A 19,639-nucleotide genomic window follows, 5' to 3' on the forward strand; every position below is an offset into this window, starting at 1 on the left:
ATCATTTTCTTTTCTGTTTTTTCTTTTCCTTTTGGAGCAATGTACAGCGCTTTTCAACAAGTTTTCCCATTTGGGATGTGATCAGTCATTTGGAGAAACGGTGGCGTTTTTGTTTGTTTGTTTGTTTTCTTTTTCTGTTTTTCTTGTCCTCTGAGATCAGACAGGAAACACTTATGAACAAGGATTTCCTGAATATTAAAAATACCTGATAGTGACTCTGCCTCCTTGTCTGTGAAGTTCAGCAGTGGCTTTACGTTTCACGAAAGCAGCCTGCAGCTCTCCTGCCCCTTGTTTGATTCCCTACAGATCCTACTTAAATCAGCCTATGTGCATGCAGCTAATAGCCTCTCTCTCTCTCTCTCTCTCTCTCTCTCTCTCTCTCTCTCTCTCTCTCTCTTTCTTTCCCTCCCTCCCTCCCTCCCTCCCTCCCTCCCTCCCTCCCTCCCTTCCTCCCTCCCTCCCTCCCTCCATTCCTTCCTTCCTTTTTTCTTGTTGGTACTTTGTGTGGGGGGTTTTTTTTGTTTGTTTGTTTGATTATTTGTTTAGGATTTACAATGATATTTCTTAAAATTACAACAAATATTTGCTTCTCCAATACTCACAACAATGGTATGTAAGGAGAAGCATTTACAAAATAAACTTTTCCAATTATAACTACTTCTCTATACATGGTATAACAAATCTGATACCACACATTGGACATGTGTTGTATGTGGCATTGCTTGTGCCTGTATCCATATGTACATGTATGTGTGTGTGTGCGCCTGTGTATGTGTTTTAGATGTATGATTTATTAGTAATAACTCAGGGATGCTTTCCTCTACAATAGACTGAACAGTTAAATTATCTCTTTTTGCACTTAAGGCTATCAACTCTGAATGGCTACTTAACTAGGAAAATGTTTTCAATAGGAATTATATGTAAAACATTTGGAATATTTAGACTAGAAACCATGCCAGCATGGTCATGTGTTCAACTCCAGAACAACCATGACAAATAGAAGAATATAAGGGCATGGTTTCCAAACAGTATACTAGAGAGACCTCCTGAGAGGAGTGGAACATGGGAACAATTTTCAACAGGTCCAAAGCTGCCTTATCTGAGTCTCCCCTTGCTTTGATAGACTGCCCTCTAGTGGAGTAAAAAGAAATGGCATTTATTAGATTTACTGGGGGAGGGGGGAATATCAACAAAAAGTAAAAGCTTTAGCACTAATTGCTTCTGAGGGTGTCGTTGAAGTGACTTTAACCAGTGTTCTACGCCATGTCCGTATGCCTGCAAGCTTAGCCTAACTAACATTGTCTTTTGACCACCAAATGCTTTCATGTTGCAGTTTTCTTTACAAAAGCAAACAAACAAAATCTACCAATGCTTTAGTTATTTGTTGTATTGATCAATTTGTTGATGGAGTCAGGGCCTTTATCTTCTGCCTAGGCAATTTGAATGCTGGTAGGGTAGGTGTTCCTCAGAATATTTTTATTTTAATATATAATTGATAAACTCTAATCTTTTTGATAAGCATGAATGCTAAACCAAAGTGGCTTCTTCGTTGGCCAAATGACACCCGATTCTGAGTGTTATCCTCTCTCCAGACTCTTACAGGTACTTGAGTGTCCACTCAGAGGTATGGGAGGAGGATGAATGTTGGGCTGTTACATTGGAGTGCATCTCATATAACTTAATAGCCTAATGTTATTTTCTTCACTTGAAACATACTGAATTTTTCCACTCGTTTTGAATATTTTTAGAGTATATACATGGAGAATTGTGCTATAAGTGTAACAACTATTTGAAAAAATTCCTTTTATATTGTACCAACTCCTTAAGCACTTTATTTTGATTGTTATTAATTATATAATCAACAAATCTAGTAATCTGTTTATTATTATAATGTATTGATTACAGTGTGCTCTCATAATGAAGATAAGTTGTGAGGCTTGAACATGTTAAAAATAACTTTTAAAAATAAAACTAGTAGGGGGCTAGAGAGATGGCTCAACTGGTTAAGAGCACTGACTGCTCTTCCAGAGGACCTGGGTTCAATTCCTGGCAGTTCACAACTATCTGTAATGACAGAAAATAAAAAATAAAAAATAAACATTAAAAAAATAAAATTAATAATCACATGTAGTACTTAAATCCAAACATATTTATAAGTTCATGAAAATGTTTTTATAATTAATTAGGATTGAATACTATTTCAAAAACTGCCTTATATAATAATAATTTCTAGAAAAATGTTTTTACCAAATGAATGTTTGCTGTATTTTCAAATGCAAAAAATGTGAGTGCCCTTTGAATATGATAGATCAAATAGATCAAATAGATAGATAGTACATGATAGATCAAAAGTATATTGTACTTGTGTTTAAGTGTAATATCATGGGGTATTAGAAATGAGTTTTTATTAGAAGGGAGAGAATTACTCTGGCTATGAATGAAGAAGATGAGAACTCTCTTTGGCAGTAGGTTTCCTCCTGCTAAAATTACCAGCAGCTGGAATCGAAGTATATTTGGGGATTCCTTAACTTACCAGGGAAGACAGTCATTCAATGCAATATTATTAGGTGTCCCCTCTATGGTGAAGCACCATATGAGGATATCCCGGTGAGGTATGCAAAGATTTAAGAGCATTCGATGTCCTAAAATTGCTTGTGGTCATCAGAAAACAGCCACAGTATGGAATTGGAATGGTCTATTAAAAATTGATCTCAACTTGTAGATTATGACTCCTTTGGGAGTTAAATGACCCTTTCATAGGGGTCCTGTGTTCAGTATCCTGCATATTAGATATTTACATTATAATTCATAACAGTAGCAAAGTTACATTTATGACGTAGCAACAAAAAGGAGGCACTTCAAGGCCCCCAGCATTGGGAAGGTTGAGAACCATTATTGTTGAAAATCACGAGACGTGTTTAACTCTGACACACAGATGCTGGAAGAGAGCCAGAGGCAGAGTGCAAGTCCTGAGCAGGTCTCAGCTCCATCACCCTGTGATCTAGTGGATGATTGACAAGGGTGCTTCTTCTCTTTGCTCCTTCTTCCATGCTCCCCCCTGCTCTCTTCTTTTTCTCCCTCTCTTTCTTTCTTTTTTCTTTCTTTCTTTCTTTCTTTCTTTCTTTCTTTCTTTCTTTCTTTCTTTCTCTCTCTCTCTCTCTCTCTCTCTCTCTCTCTCTCTCTCTCTCTCTCTCTCTCTTTCTTTCTTTCTTTCTTTCTTTCTGTATTTCCCTTACAGTATGTTCATAGTGATAGGGATTGTACATCTCAGACTCACTACATAATGAGTGTACATTTTATCTATATTGGGTACCTCTATTGTAGCAGTCATCACATGAGGATTTCATTTAATTAAAATGACCTCCAGGAAAGTTGAATGCGTGAATGAACAATTAATCCTTCAATTGTGCTTGAAGAGACCTGCCATCGTCACTGTGTTAGAATAGCTTAGGATGTACATTTGGTGGGTTTAGTAGCTGGAGATATTAATTGGAGACATCTTTGCAGTCGTTCCATCCTAGGATTTATTTATCTGCTTGTGTGTTTTCCTTTGAGAGAAGTAGTCAGGACAGCGAGCAACGTGTGGGGTCAGGGCCAAGTGGTTGGCTATGAGTCTTTACCTGCTCACTCATCTGTGACCTGGGCATTGTGTGAAGTATCGTCTCTGAAGTCTCATCCATGAAGTGAAGCTTAAGTAGCATCTTGGCATATCATTTTCCTCCTAGGATTCATCTGAGGATTAAAAAAGCTGATACCTACAAGGGGCCTCAGCAGTTCCATAAAATGTAGTTAAGACTGAGGTCTGGACTTGGTTTTTGTCATTCTTAGCATTGTGCCCTAGCCAGGCATGAGTGATGCTATGCGTGCTGCTGCTCTCATTAGTGCTCTCCTCCTCATTTTCCATCAGCACCATCATTATTCTGCTGCAGATTCTCCCTGGCTTGGAATGCCCTCTCCTCTCTGTAATCCATTCCCTGACTTTTTTTGTCTGTCGATTCCTGAGCAGGTTACTTCAGCTGTGACTCACTAGTGGCTAAGACCTCTTCTTGATGCACAGACATCCTTTATTTCTTAAACAACTTAGCACTTCTCTCCTCAATTATTTCTATAAATTTGCCTTTTTCCATTGTAGTTTTTAATATTCTCAGAAAGGTGGGTATATGCCTTATTATGTCTTTAAGCTCCCTCCATAAGGTAGTAAAATCAAGAAAACAGTTGTTGAATGCTAGTGTAGTCTGGGTTTGTTTTACAAGTTTAAATCTTACATCTGCAGAACAGATATTTTTATCCCCATTAGACAATACAAAAACATGGGCAAAAGGTCTTCATTTGTCCATTGTCTCCAAACTATTAAATGAAGGAGCCAAAATTTAAACTAAGTTCTGTCTGTTTATACAACCAGTGTTCTTTCCAGTGAGGGCACTCAATATTCACTTGTAAAATGAATGAATGCTTAATTGATAGCTTTGTCAACCAATTCAATGTAGTCAGCAACAGGAGAAGCGAAAGATAAAGTACTATTTAAAAAAAAAAGAATGAATTTTATACATTACAAAGTGGATAGTTTTGTATTGTTGTGTTGTTCAGTGTTGGTGACAGAATTTTATGACTGTCGGGATTTGAGAAACAAAGCTAAAAGAGATGCGGGTTCCTAGTCAGAAATACATACTCATACAGCCAGAGGGCTGCAGATGCATGAACAAGTGACTGATGATAGCGCACTGATCCATTCTTAAGAGAGTCTCCAGTGATTTGGTCCATTGTAGACTAATGCTGAAAGGTAACTTCTCAGGAAACAGGGCTTAATGTGGAACATTTGTGAGGTGTTTCAGTGTTGCTCTAAGTCATGTTGCATCCGTTTTCTTTTCCTTCTCTAAGGAGATTTAACTTGTAGAATCAATCGCAGGTAAAATCTGAGATTTTTTTTTACTCCCCATGTGATAATTTCTGATCTATTTAAAAAAAAAAAAACAAACCACACGGACAGACAACACAAGAAAACATCCAGCAGTCACAGGTTTAGAATCACACAACAGACAGACCAGAGACAGAAAGGAAGGACACCAAAAAATGAGGTCTTCACTTAGCTGTTATTTTCAATGACGTTTTCACTTCATTTGAAAGAAAAAAGTCCATTTCTATCACTCAGGTAGGTTTACAACCCAAACCAGGGAAATACTGAGACGTCAGGGAGGCAAATTCTTTCTTCTTGCTTTGTTCCCCAATCCTGTCCTTTAGCTTTCCGCTTTTGTTTTCGGTTAGGTTTCAAAATTTTCTTCTTCTATATTGGTCTGTCTTAGGTTTTTTTTCCCCACAGAAGACTGACTTTTTCACTACGTGTGCTTAAAATAATATTATAACACGGCGCCTGGCTGCTGTCATGTGGAGGGCTGAAAGCATGTACCTTCTGTGCATGTGGTATGATCCCGGGTTCTAAAATATGATTAAGTACAGCAGGTAGTTGTGCATCATGTCACATGGCTCAAATGTCAGCTTCTCTACAGACCAAAACAGATTTTCTGGAACCCAGGAGTTAGGACCTTTGTCTCAAAATAAACTTAAATAAAATGAAAAAAAAAAAAGATAATGTGAATAATATTGGCCCATAGTATGTGAGTTGTGTAGAAATAACTGAAAAATAATAATACTAAAAAGCTAAAAATTGAATCAATGGAATAAATGGGTGGTATTTCTTTTTCTATATCTTGTTTTTAAAAAATGTATTCAACTATTATAAACGATTATAAAGTCAATTACTTTTCTAAGTATAAATAATAGCTAATATTTTAAAATAATATATAAATTCTTCTCTGGAACTGCCTTGTTTCATATAACATTTACCCCTTTTAACAATATTCAATTATACCTACATGTAATTAAATCACATTAACAGAAAGACAGTAATAACGACAACTATTTGAACATGCACCTTGGTAAATGTTACCTGTTTTTCATGAGTTGTGCTATCTCTTCTTCCCTGTTAGTGGATAGCTGGGTTAATTAAGTGCTTGTGGTACCTATCGGAATGAAGACCTGAGTTCAATCCCCAGAGTCCACCTTAAAACAACAACAACCAGAACAGTCATGCTTTCGTAATTCCACTACTGGGGAGGCAGAGGCAGGCAGATTTCTAGGGTTCACTGCCCAGCTAGCCTGGCTAACTTGCTGAGTTCTGAGGCAGTGTACAACACTACCACACATTCTATAATATGAAGGCAGTACCCCACGACTAACACATGACACTGCAGGCTGAATTTTCGACCTCCACATGCACTCCCATTACACAACCACATGCCTCTCACCCTCATATATGCACACATGATCATACATGTACTTGTACACACACAAGTTAGAACACTGGATAGCTAGCTTCAAGCAAGTGCAAATTTGGTTGAGGATACATAGCGTCTCATAGTTGCTCACTGGCGTAATCCAGCAGTGGCAGGTGTGATCCAAGGCTGCCACTGAGCCACCGTGCCACCGTGCCACCTAGACTGAGTTGTCCTCCTTAGTGCTACCTAGTCTTTATTTCTAACAGAGCACGCAGCCATCTCATTCGGCATCACTTACTAAAGTTCGCATTTTTGGGGTTTTAATTTTTTTAACTAGAATTATTAATTTAGTTTGTGTATGATCACTTGGCCTGCATGGATATATGTTATTCACAGGGATGCTTTCATATGGACAGATATCAACCATCAAAGGAATGCTGGAAGTAGAACCCAGATCCTCTGGAAGAGTCACAAGTGCTTTGAACCTCTGAGAGATGGCTCCAGCTTCACACTTTGCATTCTCAGAGTCTATTTATGTAATGAAACCCGTAGTTCTACAAAACGTCTGCTAAAAATGTTCATACTAATTTAAGAGGCCCTGATCATCTCACTGAGAGTTAAGACAGGTAGTAGCGACACACACCTTTAATCCCAGCACTCAGGAGGAGAGGCAGGTGGGTCTCTGAGTTCAAAGCCAGTCTGATCTACAGAGAGAGCTGTAGGTCAGCCAGGACTACACAGAGATACCCTGTCTCGGGCTGGGGGTGGGGGAGGCAGTGTTTATTGTGTTCAAAAACTTATTACTGTTTGTCTTGCTTCCACATGTGTTTCAGGTTATGTATGATCTGCTCTCACACAGTGAGCAACTTGAGGGCAAACTATATACCCCCTGTGCTGTTTACGTTCAACAATACAGCTTATATATTAAAGATTATTAACTACAATAGTCATTTGCGGCAGCCGTTGTGTGATCGTTTTCTTCCATTTATGTAAAAGAACATCTAAATCAAGAGTCCCTTTGGTACAAATTTTGTCAGCTTGGTGACCTTACCTACATGAGATTATTCACAACAGAGCATCTTAGGATGAGAGAGGAGTGTATATTTTCTTGGCTTGTCCTTCTTCCTTGCTGACCACTTTCTCTTTTCCATCCTTTTGGTTAGAACTTCATAAATACAGTTGAGAACTTCTAACTCCATGGAGATTCATGTAATTTTAAACAATAATTAAAACCTAATAACCAAGATGACACTTAAGTTCATATAAATACTAGGCAAAACTTATGAACCAAGGTAACCTAAAATAACATTTCTCATAGGTAGATTTTCTTATGCAAACTTTGTTGGAATTTTCTTTGCCCTGTTATTTATTTATTTATTTTGGAAAGGTAGACTAATGAAAACTATTCTCATCCAAGTAAGAATTCCATGCAGTGATATCCAGGAAATGCAAGCAAACATTTTTGTGCATAAGATGGTTAGGCACATAGTCATAGTGCATCTGGAGATTAAGCAATTGTTTGAATTTCCACTAATATTTTATTTTTATGCCACTGTTACACCAGTGAGTTCCACCGGATAGAAGAGACAGAAGGGGACTATTATGATCCCCTACCCCCCCCCCAGTTCTCTTTCTTACTTGATGGAAAATTCAGGAAGCCTAGTTCTTCAGGTATATTTCTGTTCATCATTTAGACCCAATCTTCTTTTTTTTTTTACAGCTATTTTTTTGTTTTTTAATGGAATCAATCATTTTTTTTAATTTTTAATATTTTTATTACATATTTTCCTCAATTACGTTTCCAATGCTATCCCAAAAGTCCCCCGTACCCAACCCCCCACTTCCCTACCCACCCATTCCCATTCTTTTGGCCCTGGCATTCCCCTATATTGGGGCATATAAAGTTTGCAAGTCCAATGGGCCTCTCTTTCCAGTGATGGCCGACTAGGCCATCTTTCGATACATATGCAGCTAGAGACAAGAGCTCCAGGGTACTGGTTAGTTCATCATGTTGTTCCAACTATAGGGTTGCAGATCCCTTTAGCTCCTTGGGTACTTTCTCTAGCTTCTCCATTGGGAGCCCTGTGATACATCCAATAGCTGACTGTGAGCATCCACTTCTGTGTTTGCTAGGCCCCGGCATAGTCTCACAAGAGACAGCTATATTTGGGTCCTTTCAGCAAAATCTTGCTAGTGTATGCAATGGTGTCAGTGTTTGGAAGCTGATTATGGGATGGATCCCTGGATATGGCAGTCTCTAGATAGACCCAATCTTCTTACTGGAGGGAATGTGTTTTCCAGGAAGAAAGCCACTGACTCAAAGCAGAAATGAGACATCTCTGCTATAATGATTCCATTGATGAACTTAGCCTTGATTCATCAAATTATCTTCATCTTAAAACCATAATATATTCTCCTAGAACTGCAGGTAGGCACCCAATTATTTTCCTATCTTCCATTACTCAGGTACAAGTTTCACCATTCTTTCACCCGTTTTCCACGTATTCTTGTATTTATTCCTTCACTCAACTATAATCTCTAGGAGTTGTTGGTCTTGGAGTCCCTTCATTCTGTCATCTCTTAAGGCTGGTGTTTCTTATGCTTGCAAGTACACATGTGTGGGAATGACTACTATGTCCTGGCATTTCTTCTGGCTTTCCTGTTCCAGTAGCATTCCACTGAATCTTTCACTCTACTCCTTACCTTTCTCCTTTGCCATTGCTTGCCTGGTTCCCAGTGGACTCAGACTTGAGCGCTGGCAAACAGGAATTCTTTGCATGTAAGTGATTGCTATTAAACTTTAGAGACTGAAGTTTTTAAGTTTGAATCAGAGCAATTAGTAATCTCCTTAAATGAAAGGAAGCCTCCTTTATTTTCCCTCTCTCCCCTTCCTTCCTTTGGACACCCAACTTCTCACACATCAGTTTTGTCTTACAGTAACTGGGACTAACTGACCTCAGGTGACAAGCCTCTGTATTGTGCTTTTCACCATAACTTCCATCCATCTGGGTAACAGAGCTCTTCCTCTATGCCTACTGTTTTGACAGGAAAAATGCTCACATCTTCTCAAGCCAGTTCTCCATCTGCACCTGGATGTCCTCTGCTCTGTCTTTCCTATGCACCAAAGTCAAGCTTCTAAGCTGACTTTGATTCTCCTGGCCTAGTCTGCTGCTGTGCTTGTCCACAGAGAACCACTGAGTAGGGCTGTGATCTTTGTTCTGTTCCTGGGGATGGGGTGGGGTGCTGCGCATTGAGGAAGTCACATGGTGGCGCCTGTTCTACCTGCCACAGAGCATGCCTCAATCAGTGCTGCTGGACTCCGGTGTTTCCTTCAGTCAGTCTTTGTCCTCTTTTCTTTGATGATACCCAACTTTATCAGTCTGTTTAGCTCCCTTCTCAGTCATTGACCGGCAGGACTTACATTATTAGAATCAGACCACTCTAAATGAATCTCCTAAATTTGACCATCCTGACTCATTAACACACACTCATTCAGGCTATCCACTAAATCCTCTTTTTAGTATCAGAGCATGAGTTTCTCATTGTCAGTGTCTGGATCCTTCTACTTTTGTATTGTGAAGAGTTTGGATCTATCAAGTTTGTTGACCACACCACCCTGCAATTTGCATTCTTCTATAGAATCCACACAGATGTTTATTTTTCACTCACAGTCAAATGATAACAGTTAAGTCCCCACTTAAGTCCTTAATCCTGTCCTGTCTTTCCATCTCAACCTGCCTTTAGTAAGTTTCTCACAAGAGCTGTCATTTGCTACAGTGACACCATTATTGTTAGGGACTTTTAAAGGTTTCTGTTTGCTTGTATAAAATCCGGTTTCTGCAATAATGAGTGATTCTGAGATTCCTCTCTGAACTTGGTTCTTATACCCATTCTACTCTCACCTACATAGTCTTCCCCAATCATTTGGCTCTTACCTTTGTGCCCTGACAAATGACAGTTCCTACTTTTTTTCCTTAGTTGCTATCATATTACATGTTGTCTTAGACACTGTGACCCTTTATCTGTGTGCCCTACTCTCACATCACTGACACTGCAAATGGTTTCTGTCTGTCCACCTACATATACCTGTATCCAACTCTCTGACAAATATCTCTGGTTATATTACCTCCATGAACCTCATATTTATTGTGTGAAAAACTGACCTTTTAACTTCCCTTTGAATTGGCTTTTCCTCCTTTGTTTAGCAGTTCTATTGTAATATCTCTGCCAAGTTACATAAAGAAGTCCTTGGCCCTCTTCTCAAATCCTGATTTATTCTGTTAGTGAATTTTGCTCCCAGCTGTTTCTGAATCTTGCACTTCCCCTGCTGGACCGTTATCATCCCTTACTCAGGGGCTATGGTTGCCCCAGACTTCCCTCCTGCCATCTCATCCACTCTCGTCTGTCTTCTTGTAGAACACTCAGGCATGCACATTATGTTAGCATGACTGTCTCTCACTGTTTTCTCTTTAATCTTCAGTTGATTTCTTCTTCCGGGAAATTTGTTCTCAAGTGTAGGAAACTGAGTTTGGTGTGCTTTGCCTCTGGTCCTGTATCACAGAGAAATTATCTCAACGCACTTCTCAAGAAACACTCAATAAACAGGCGCAAAAGTTGGAAGTAGAAGTTTGATGGAGAGAAAGGAATTATTCCTAAGCATAGCAGAATTAGTCTTTAAACCCTTAATTGTAAAGCATTGATGAGCATACACATGAGCACAGATAGGCTTTGATACTTGTGCGAGCCAGCTATAATCCCTGGGCTGCTGGGCTGAAGATTAGTTCTGTAAACAGCTGAAGAGGTGAAAAAGAGCCATGAGGGGGGAAAAAACATTACAGTGTTTTGTTTGGTTTGTTTTTGTTTGTTGTTGTTTTTAGAAAATGAGAAAAAAAACTTACAGCTTCAAGAATGCTGACATATAATTGTGTGTGATAGCAAGCATAGTATTGTTATTCTTTTATTATAGTTATTGTTTCTGTTGTTCAGGGAAGTATACATGATTTTTCTTCAGCTACCCACACAACACAATAGAAGGGATCATAATTTTAAACATGTATAGGTATGGAAATAGAGAAATTATACATGCTGAAATAATAAAAACACCTATAATAATAATAATAATAAATTGTTGTTGTTGAATTCAGTTTATATAAAATACTGACATGTGGCAGGCATCATCCACAATAAACTTTGGTCTTACAATGCTATGAGGCTTGGAGGAAATTTCTGTTTTCACAGAGAGGTAGCTGAGGTTGTTTTACTCTTGCTTGCCTGGAGCTAGTGTACAACTGAGGCTGGAACATCAGTCAGACTGCACATCAGTGCCCTGACAAATGTCATCTCAGTCCCCAATCTACTCTTCATTGCATGTTCTTTGATATTATTATTATTATTACTAATTGTTCTTTGATTTTCTTATTTGTAGCCAGATTAAGCCATAAATTCACAGTACAATACTAACACAATTTAGTTATGCTATACTTTCCTTGTCTCAAAATATTGTCCCTAGTCCTAGCCCCTGAATTAGATTATAGACATGAAGGTATCTATAAACAATTATCCTCAAAGGCGAGCCTTATTCTAAATCAAATAATTTGTAAATGGTTTTCATAATTTTTATTTCAGGGTAGTTCTTTGTGTCTGACTGCCTTTAATCATCAGTATTTAATTTACTTTCATTATTTGTTGTGTGGTGGTGCATGCAAATGTACTTGTTCACATGTGTGCTGTGGGAGTCAGTGTGCACACAAGTATGTGTACTTGTTGTGGTGGAGAGGGGACATCAAGAGTCTTTATCGCTTTCATATTATGTGTGTGTTTCTGTGTGTATTACAGGGTGTCGTCACCCCTTTAACTTGACGAGCTAGTCAGTGAGCTCGGGAAATCTTCCTGTTTCTGTGCACCTCTCCTTTATCATTACAATTACTGACACACCATCATGTCCAGCTCTGACGTGATTGCTAAATGTTCAAATTCAGGTCGTCATGCTTACAGAGTCAGCACATTACCCAATGAGCCATCTCTTCAGCCTGAGGATACTAAAGCCAAATGTTAGTTATTTTATTCATGAGAGAAAGCAGCTCCTATTGTAAGTTTTACATTGTCCTGATACCAAGCAAATGTATAAATATATACATATACTTTTAGTATTGGTGTACATTTGCTATACATATCTCTATTTCATGTATATATTTGCATGTATGAGACTATTCACAGGCAAAATCTGCGCCCTGTTCAACAACAGAACTTCAAAGTTCTCTCCCTTAAGGCAATTGCTATGCAGAAAACTACAAAATCGGAAGCAACCTTTAAGCATAGACAGAAAAAGAATAAGGAAAGCTTCATTTCTTGAGGTAAGGAAATGTCTAAAATATAATCAAACAAAAGAACAGCATATGTCTCTTTTGAGAGATCACTTGGGTTTCTTTCCGTTCTATAGACGAGCTATGCAAAATGAACAAATTAACCCTCAGTGCTGAGAGTACTTATTACGCCTTTAACCATCCCTAACAGTTATTTAAATGAGTGCTTTACCAGCGATGCCATAGATGTTCAGTGCTTTGGATGAGTGAGACTTTGGGGTGCTCTCAAGTTGCACTGTGGCCACCAAAAGCTCGTGTGTGATCCCTAAGGCCAGGCAGATGCCTGACTGTCTGAGGCTCTCACATAACTCCCATTACTAAGGAAACTACTTCTTTTGTCTGAGCATGCTCTGAATGGGTGTCTTATTTGGAGTCTGGTGATCAAACCATGAGCACAGCATTATGGAGCCAAGAAACAAATGAGGAAACAAAAACTATTTGAAAATGCCGGCAAGCATTTACATAGCTTCGCACTGTGGTAACGTTCCAGAAGACAGAAGGTGCATTTATTTATTCATTTATTTATTTTGTGGCATTCCAGGTTATTTGAGTGTTATAAAAGAAAATTTCTCTGCCTGCCCACATAATCAAAATAAGCAAAGCAGATCTCTCCTGACCTGTTCTTAATCCCCACTCTTGTTGGGGCCTCACTGAGAACTGTGTATTATAACATGGGAAGGGCAAAATATGGAGTCTCATATTAGTGTAGACTTGCTCTGTTGTCTCTATAAGTAAATGGTGTGGTGCTATCTTTCCCAATTAAAAAAAAAAAAAAACACATGCTCAGAGTCAGACTGCAGCTGAGAGCCTCCAAAATTGTCACTGTTCAATTCAGAATGAGGTCTGTGAAACAGTGCCTGGAACTTGGGCTTGAGGATGCAGATGGAATATGGAGTCAGTCAGATGATAAGGATGCAGATTGGATGTGGAGTCAGAAGATGAGGATGCAGATTGGATGTGGAGTCAGTCAGAGGATATGGATGCAGATGGAATGGGGAGTCAGTCAGAGGATGAGGATGCAGATTGGATGTGGAGTCAGTCAGAGGATGAGGATGCAGATGGAATGGGGAGTCAGAGGATGAGGATGCAGATTGGATGTGGAGTCAGAGAACTCTGCTTCAGGTCCTCCACCCTCTACCTCCCACCAACTCACAGGAAAAAAGCTAACTGACTCTTTTTTTTTTTCCTACTCAACCTCAAAGGAGGGATTTTTAGGACTCTGAATTCAGCCTTCTGTTTCTATCTTTCCTCCACCCATATTTTGACATGGCCACTTAATATCCCATTAAAGATGTTCGAAGTGCTATCATGAAACCGATGTTGAGGAGAAATAGGACTAGAGACCCAGAGGAGACTTCTCCATACATTGAGCTACCGTTCTGTTTTCAGCAAAGAACAGCTAGACAAACAGGTTGATTCATCTGTGTGGATAAGTTAATAATTTTTGTACATGATTTGCTATTTCCCTATTTAATCAACAGCCATCCATGGCAGTTAGGTGACCCCTTGGCACAGGAGTTCCTGATTGAATGAGATCTTTGAACCCTTGGCCTGAGCTTTCCCTCTGTGCGGCAGATGGTCCCCATGTCCTTACCCTCCTGAAGTCTCTCTGGAGCTTCCATGTCACATAATGGTGCTAAGAAAGCTAAAACCTGGGACATTTAAGTGCAACCATGGTTTCTGTCTTTTTGATGGTTTTTTTTTTTTGGATTCTCACAGATCAATAGAATAAACTTAATAAATATGAAAAGCCAAGTGCTGTGCTAGAAAGCCTCCTTTTTCTAATCCCCGTGTGTGACACTTATCTATAATCCCAGCTCTCTGTAGAAGAAGAAAGAGAATCATGAGTTCAAGGCAGCCTGAGGTGAAAATGAAGTTGTAGGGATTTGCTTGTTGGTTTATTTTCAGATGCTTTTTTCTTTTAGCCATTTATAAAATTTTAATAAACACGAAGTTTAAATATATACCTTTTCCAAAATCTGTAATTTTATTACACTCGATTTGTGTGTGTGTGTGTGTGTGTGTGTGTGTGTGTGTGTGTGTGTGTGCATACCACATTCCAAAACATGTTTGAAGGTCAGAGGAGAACCTGAATGAACTAGTTCTCTTGGTCGATCATATAGGTCCTAAGTATTGAACTCAAGACTGCCAGGATTTTACATAAACACCTTCACCTGGAGAGTCATCTCCTCAGCCCTATACCCCTTCCTGAGTCCTGTCAGAACGATTCTTAAAATGCTAAACTTAGTAGAATTGACCAAGTATGCCAGTTAGTGGAAGTTTGTCAACTTGCACTAGAGTCACTTGGGAAGAAGGACCTTCAGCTGAGGTAGCTTCTCCACTAACCTGGCCTGCTGGCAACTGTCTTGATTAATGATGAATGTGGACATGCCAGTCCCACTGCTGGTGGAGATACCCCAGGGCAGCTGGTTTTACAGAATATAAGAAAAGAAGGGGAGAGAGCCATGCAAGCCAGTAAGCAATGTTCTTTGCTTCAGTTCCCTCCGGTTTCCTGCTGTAAGCTCCTCCTCCGGCTTCATCTGATGGTAGACTATAGTAAGCTAAAATACATCCTGTCCTGCCCAAGTTGCTTTTATTCAGTGTTTTATCACAACAGCAGACAAGTAAACTAAGTCGGTAATGATAAATTAAGTTTTTTTGTTCCGGCATTAAATGAGGACTGCCTAACATCACTCAAAGGCCCTAGATTTGAATCCATGAACAAAAGCAAGTTTATTCGTAGGAAAGTACACAAATACTTATCCTATCAATAATATCCTCAGTAGGAAAGTACACAAATACTTATCCTATCAATAATATCCTCAGTAGTTCTGATTACGAGTCCTCAATTCATTTAGCAGTGAACAGCCTGAAGCTGCCAGCTGTTTCTCATCTGCTGTGCCTGCAGTCTGTGTGCTTAGATTGTGTGCTTAGCAGTTTAGATACGATGGTTGCTGACAAAATTTTTCTAATGCTGAGACTTTTGAAGTTTCTGTTTTCAAAATGAATATGCACTAGATTCTTTGTGGGCTGTACTGTCAAGTTTTGTCAGATACCAGTATAGTTTCATTTTTATTGGTACTCAGTACTCCATAGCTGAGACCTACTATCCATTGAGAAAGAGAAAATTGAACTAAATTATTTAATATGAAAAAATATAGAGTTTAGAGATGACTGATCCATAACTCGCCTTAATTGTTAAACAGACACAGCAATGTTTTATTTTTTTTAACATTCTGTTAACAAATTCTGTTTCTTTCTTTTTTTCTATTTTTATTAGATATTTTCTTTATTTACATTTCAAATGTTATCCCCTTTCCTGGTTTCCCCTCCAAAAACCCCCTATACCCTCACTCTCCCTCTGTTCACCAACCCACCTACTCCTGCTTCCTGGCTTTAGAATTCCCCTACACTGGGGCATAGAATCTTCACAGGACCAAGGGCCTCTCCTCCCATTGATGACCAACTAGGCTATCCATCCTCTGCTACATATGCAGCTGGAGCCATGAGTCCTACCATGTGTACTCTTTGGTTGGTGGTTTAGTCCCTGGGAGCTCTGTAGGGTACTGGTTAGTTCATATTGTTGTTCCTCCTAGGGGGCTGCAATCCCCTTCAGCTCTTTGATTCCTTTCTCTAACTCCTTCATTAGGGACCCTGTGCTCATTCCAATGGATGGCTGTGATCATCCACTTCTGTATTTGTCAGGCACTGGCAAGAGCCTCTTAGGCAGAGACAGAGGCAGGTAGATATCTGAGTTTGAGGGCAGCCTGGTCTACAAATCAAGTTTCAGGACAGCCAAGGCTATACTGAGAAATGCTATCATGAAAAACCAAAAATAGTAAGTAAAAAATACATCCAACTCCTCTCCAATTGTTGCTCTGTTGCTGGGAATATAAAGTCTAATGAAAAGAAAAATGTTCACTGACCTGAAATTTTATTTGTTGGGAGATGTAGTGGGTGGAGAAATATATAGCCAATTATATACTTGGAGATAAATGATTCCAAAAGTGAGTTTGGCATATGCCAAGGATAAAAAGGCTCCGAAGAATAACAGGAACACACTGAATGTGAGAAGTCCTAAGAGATGGCCAGACGTAGCTCTCCTGTGGTCCTGCAAATCATAGGAAAGAAACAGTTCTTAATTATAATGGGCAATCAGTGTGTTTTCCATCAGAGTGAAGATGCTGGAGATCTGAAGAGAGTATGAAAGAAGACCCTTAGGATCTGGAGTTATGTGTTCATAGGTTACCACGTCTGGGCTGAGAACTGAACTCTGGTCTTTTAAGACTGACCTACCCTTAACCTCTGATCCAACTCTCTAGTCCTATATTTATCTATGTTGTGGTCTTAATTTATGATTTCCTTCCTCTATTTGGAGAATTGGTAGAAAGTGGGAAGTAGTTAGGGAGAAGTACATACTGATGCCAGATCATTGTAGCTGAACAGATGGTAAGAAAGCTTGGATTTCAAAGATATCTGTTATTTGTTAATATAATATGTGTGTGAGGCGTGCTTACATGCCATAGAAGACATATTGAGGTCACAACAGAACTTTGTTGAGTCAGTTCACGAGCCACCTTTATGAGTTCTGGGGAGCAAACTCAGATTATCAAGCCTTAGTAGCAGGTACCTTTATCAATGGAGCCGTTTTGTCAACCTGCCAAAGATACTTTACATGCAGACCTGAGAAGACTCCTGATGGATTTCATGGAATATAGAAAATGGATGATCTGGACAGGAAGTCCTCCTTGCGGTGGATGGTTCTGGTACCTAGGTCGTGAGGTTATGCAGGTGGGTAGCTAGTAGAATTATTCAGAGAGAGATAAGAAAATGTTTTAAATGTTTGATGTTTTTCTCAACTATGTAATGCACACACACACACACACACACACACACACACACACACACACACCATTAGCCCCTCAGATCTGTTCATCTATTTCTCTAAAGGCACATTAAAATTTGTGACAAATGAATTTCTAAGTAGAAGAGATCATATAATACTCAGCTGTTTTTCAGACATAAAATTATGCAACGTGCAGATGAAGCACCTCAGACAGAAGCCCTGTGGTGTGTGTTCCCTCACCACATACAGCAAGCCAGGGATTTGTCCTGAGATAAGATTTCCTTGATTCTGTCTGAGCCACAGTGAGTCAGCTCATGCAATTTCCCCTAGTTGGAAGAGGAACCCACTCAAGTGTTAAGGCCTAGCTGGAATCAGAAAGAGGAAAACAAGGCATAGTGGAAAGAAAACAAAAGCCTTTGCTTTGTATTTTTGGGAAAGGAAAAAGAACTGAGGATGAGATAGCTGGAGAGGCTTCCTATAAAGTCACCTTATAGTTGAACTGAGACATGAGTAGGTGCATTGAACACTACCATTCTTTAGGTATCTCAGAAAGAATCTCTTGGCTCTTCTGTTGGTTTTATGCCATGATGGAACAATCTGACCACCCCACAGACTCAACCCAAGTACTGCAATGGAATCCCAGGGATTTGACTTTCCTGAGCCACAGAAGGCAAGTTGAGGAAACAGTGAGGAGGGTCCCTCTTGCAGAGCTCGATTCGGTTCATGTGCTTCAGACTGAGTGGAAGACAATTTCCTCTTTCAGGAATTTGCTGTCAGTGGAAGGTGAGCTGAGAGGCCTGGACTGATGGAAAAGAATGAGCAGGCTCTGTGCAGACCAGTGGAGGTCAGAACTGCAAGCACAAGCAAACAAAACAAAATCCTACAAAAGTGGTTTCAGCCTTACACTGTAGCAGTGAATAGAATATCAGCAGGGCAAGTAGTACCAAATTCCCACTCAGTAGATGTCAGCTCTCCAGGGGTTTTCAGAGGTGTGAGTCACCTGCAGAGTCTGCCTCAGTAGACCTGGAGGTTAACTTTACATTCGGGCTCTCTAACAGCATCACAGGAGGTGTCGTTATTACTCATCCACACACAGTTTGAATTTTGAGGAGCTGGTCTGTACAAAAGATCATAGTGAAGACAGTGCACCCCTTTTCTTGAATACTAAACCAGATGGTATTTGAAGAATTAACTTTTTTTTAATCTAAGAGACACATAGATATTATTGGAATCGCTTAAACTATCAGATTAGACCAAACTTCAGTTGTATAAGACAATTTCTTTTACTAACTTTAATGACAGTTATCCTGTAAGGATGAAAAGGACAATTAGCTCATATGCAAAAGGAAAGCCTCCTTCTCCACCTTTATAGTTTCAAATAGTGTCTGAAGTTCTAGGTTACTTTTAGCCTAAATCTCATGTTCGATATCAACCTAGAGTTCAGACTTGATATGAATTTAGAAGTCATCTAGATGTCATTAAATGAGCAAACTGAAGACAGAGTGTACAGATTAACTTCCAAGAATACGACCACAGTGGGAAGATAGGCCAGGAGAGGAGAAAGAAAGCACCATGAGCACAAAACAAAAGCCCAGAGGTGCTTAGTGTTGCGGAAGCCTAGTTAAGTATTGGTTTCAAAAAGAAAGGAGCAACTGTACATTTGAAATATCCCTACAATTTGGAGTATTCAAATCAGAGTATCGGCCATCTAATTTGGTAGCTACAGATTAGTTTTATGAATAGAACTTTTAAGAGTCTGTAAACAAACTTTATTTTAGGTGACCCTGAAGTTTCTCTGCTAGTGTGACATGGAAACTGACAGAACTCCAGGTTCCAGCATTGTCTGCACCATCCTGCTGCAAGCGTCCTCTCCTGCTGATCTTTGAGCCCTAGAATTCTGTTGAAAGGTTCTCATCAGTCAGTTCCATAGGGGAAATTGCCCCAGATTTCTTTATTCTTAAATATTCTATAGAAATAGATTTTGTCTGATGATTTTTTGGCATTTCTGTTTTTGATCATAGCCCAAATCTCTGCAAATCTATCCTTATAGCTAAAATCTGATATTTGATTCCAGTCTTGGCTAGAATGAGAAGTGAAGAAAAAAAATAGTGTTCAAATGTTTCCAGAAGTTAAAAACACATTTTAGGAAAAATTGGGAC

The 19,639-nt window shown here is 39.3% G+C and overlaps 1 protein-coding gene across 2 annotated transcripts in view; it reads left to right on the forward strand.

Annotated features, from left to right (window-relative positions):
- The window catches only part of Immp2l (inner mitochondrial membrane peptidase subunit 2), a 910,609-nt gene that overhangs the window by 438,896 nt on the left and 452,074 nt on the right, over nucleotides 1–19,639 (forward strand). The window lies entirely within an intron of this gene.

This window comes from Mus caroli, unplaced genomic scaffold (assembly GCF_978045245.1).
Source record: "Mus caroli unplaced genomic scaffold, Mus_caroli_1 scaffold_14, whole genome shotgun sequence".
Taxonomy (NCBI): domain Eukaryota; kingdom Metazoa; phylum Chordata; class Mammalia; order Rodentia; family Muridae; genus Mus; species Mus caroli.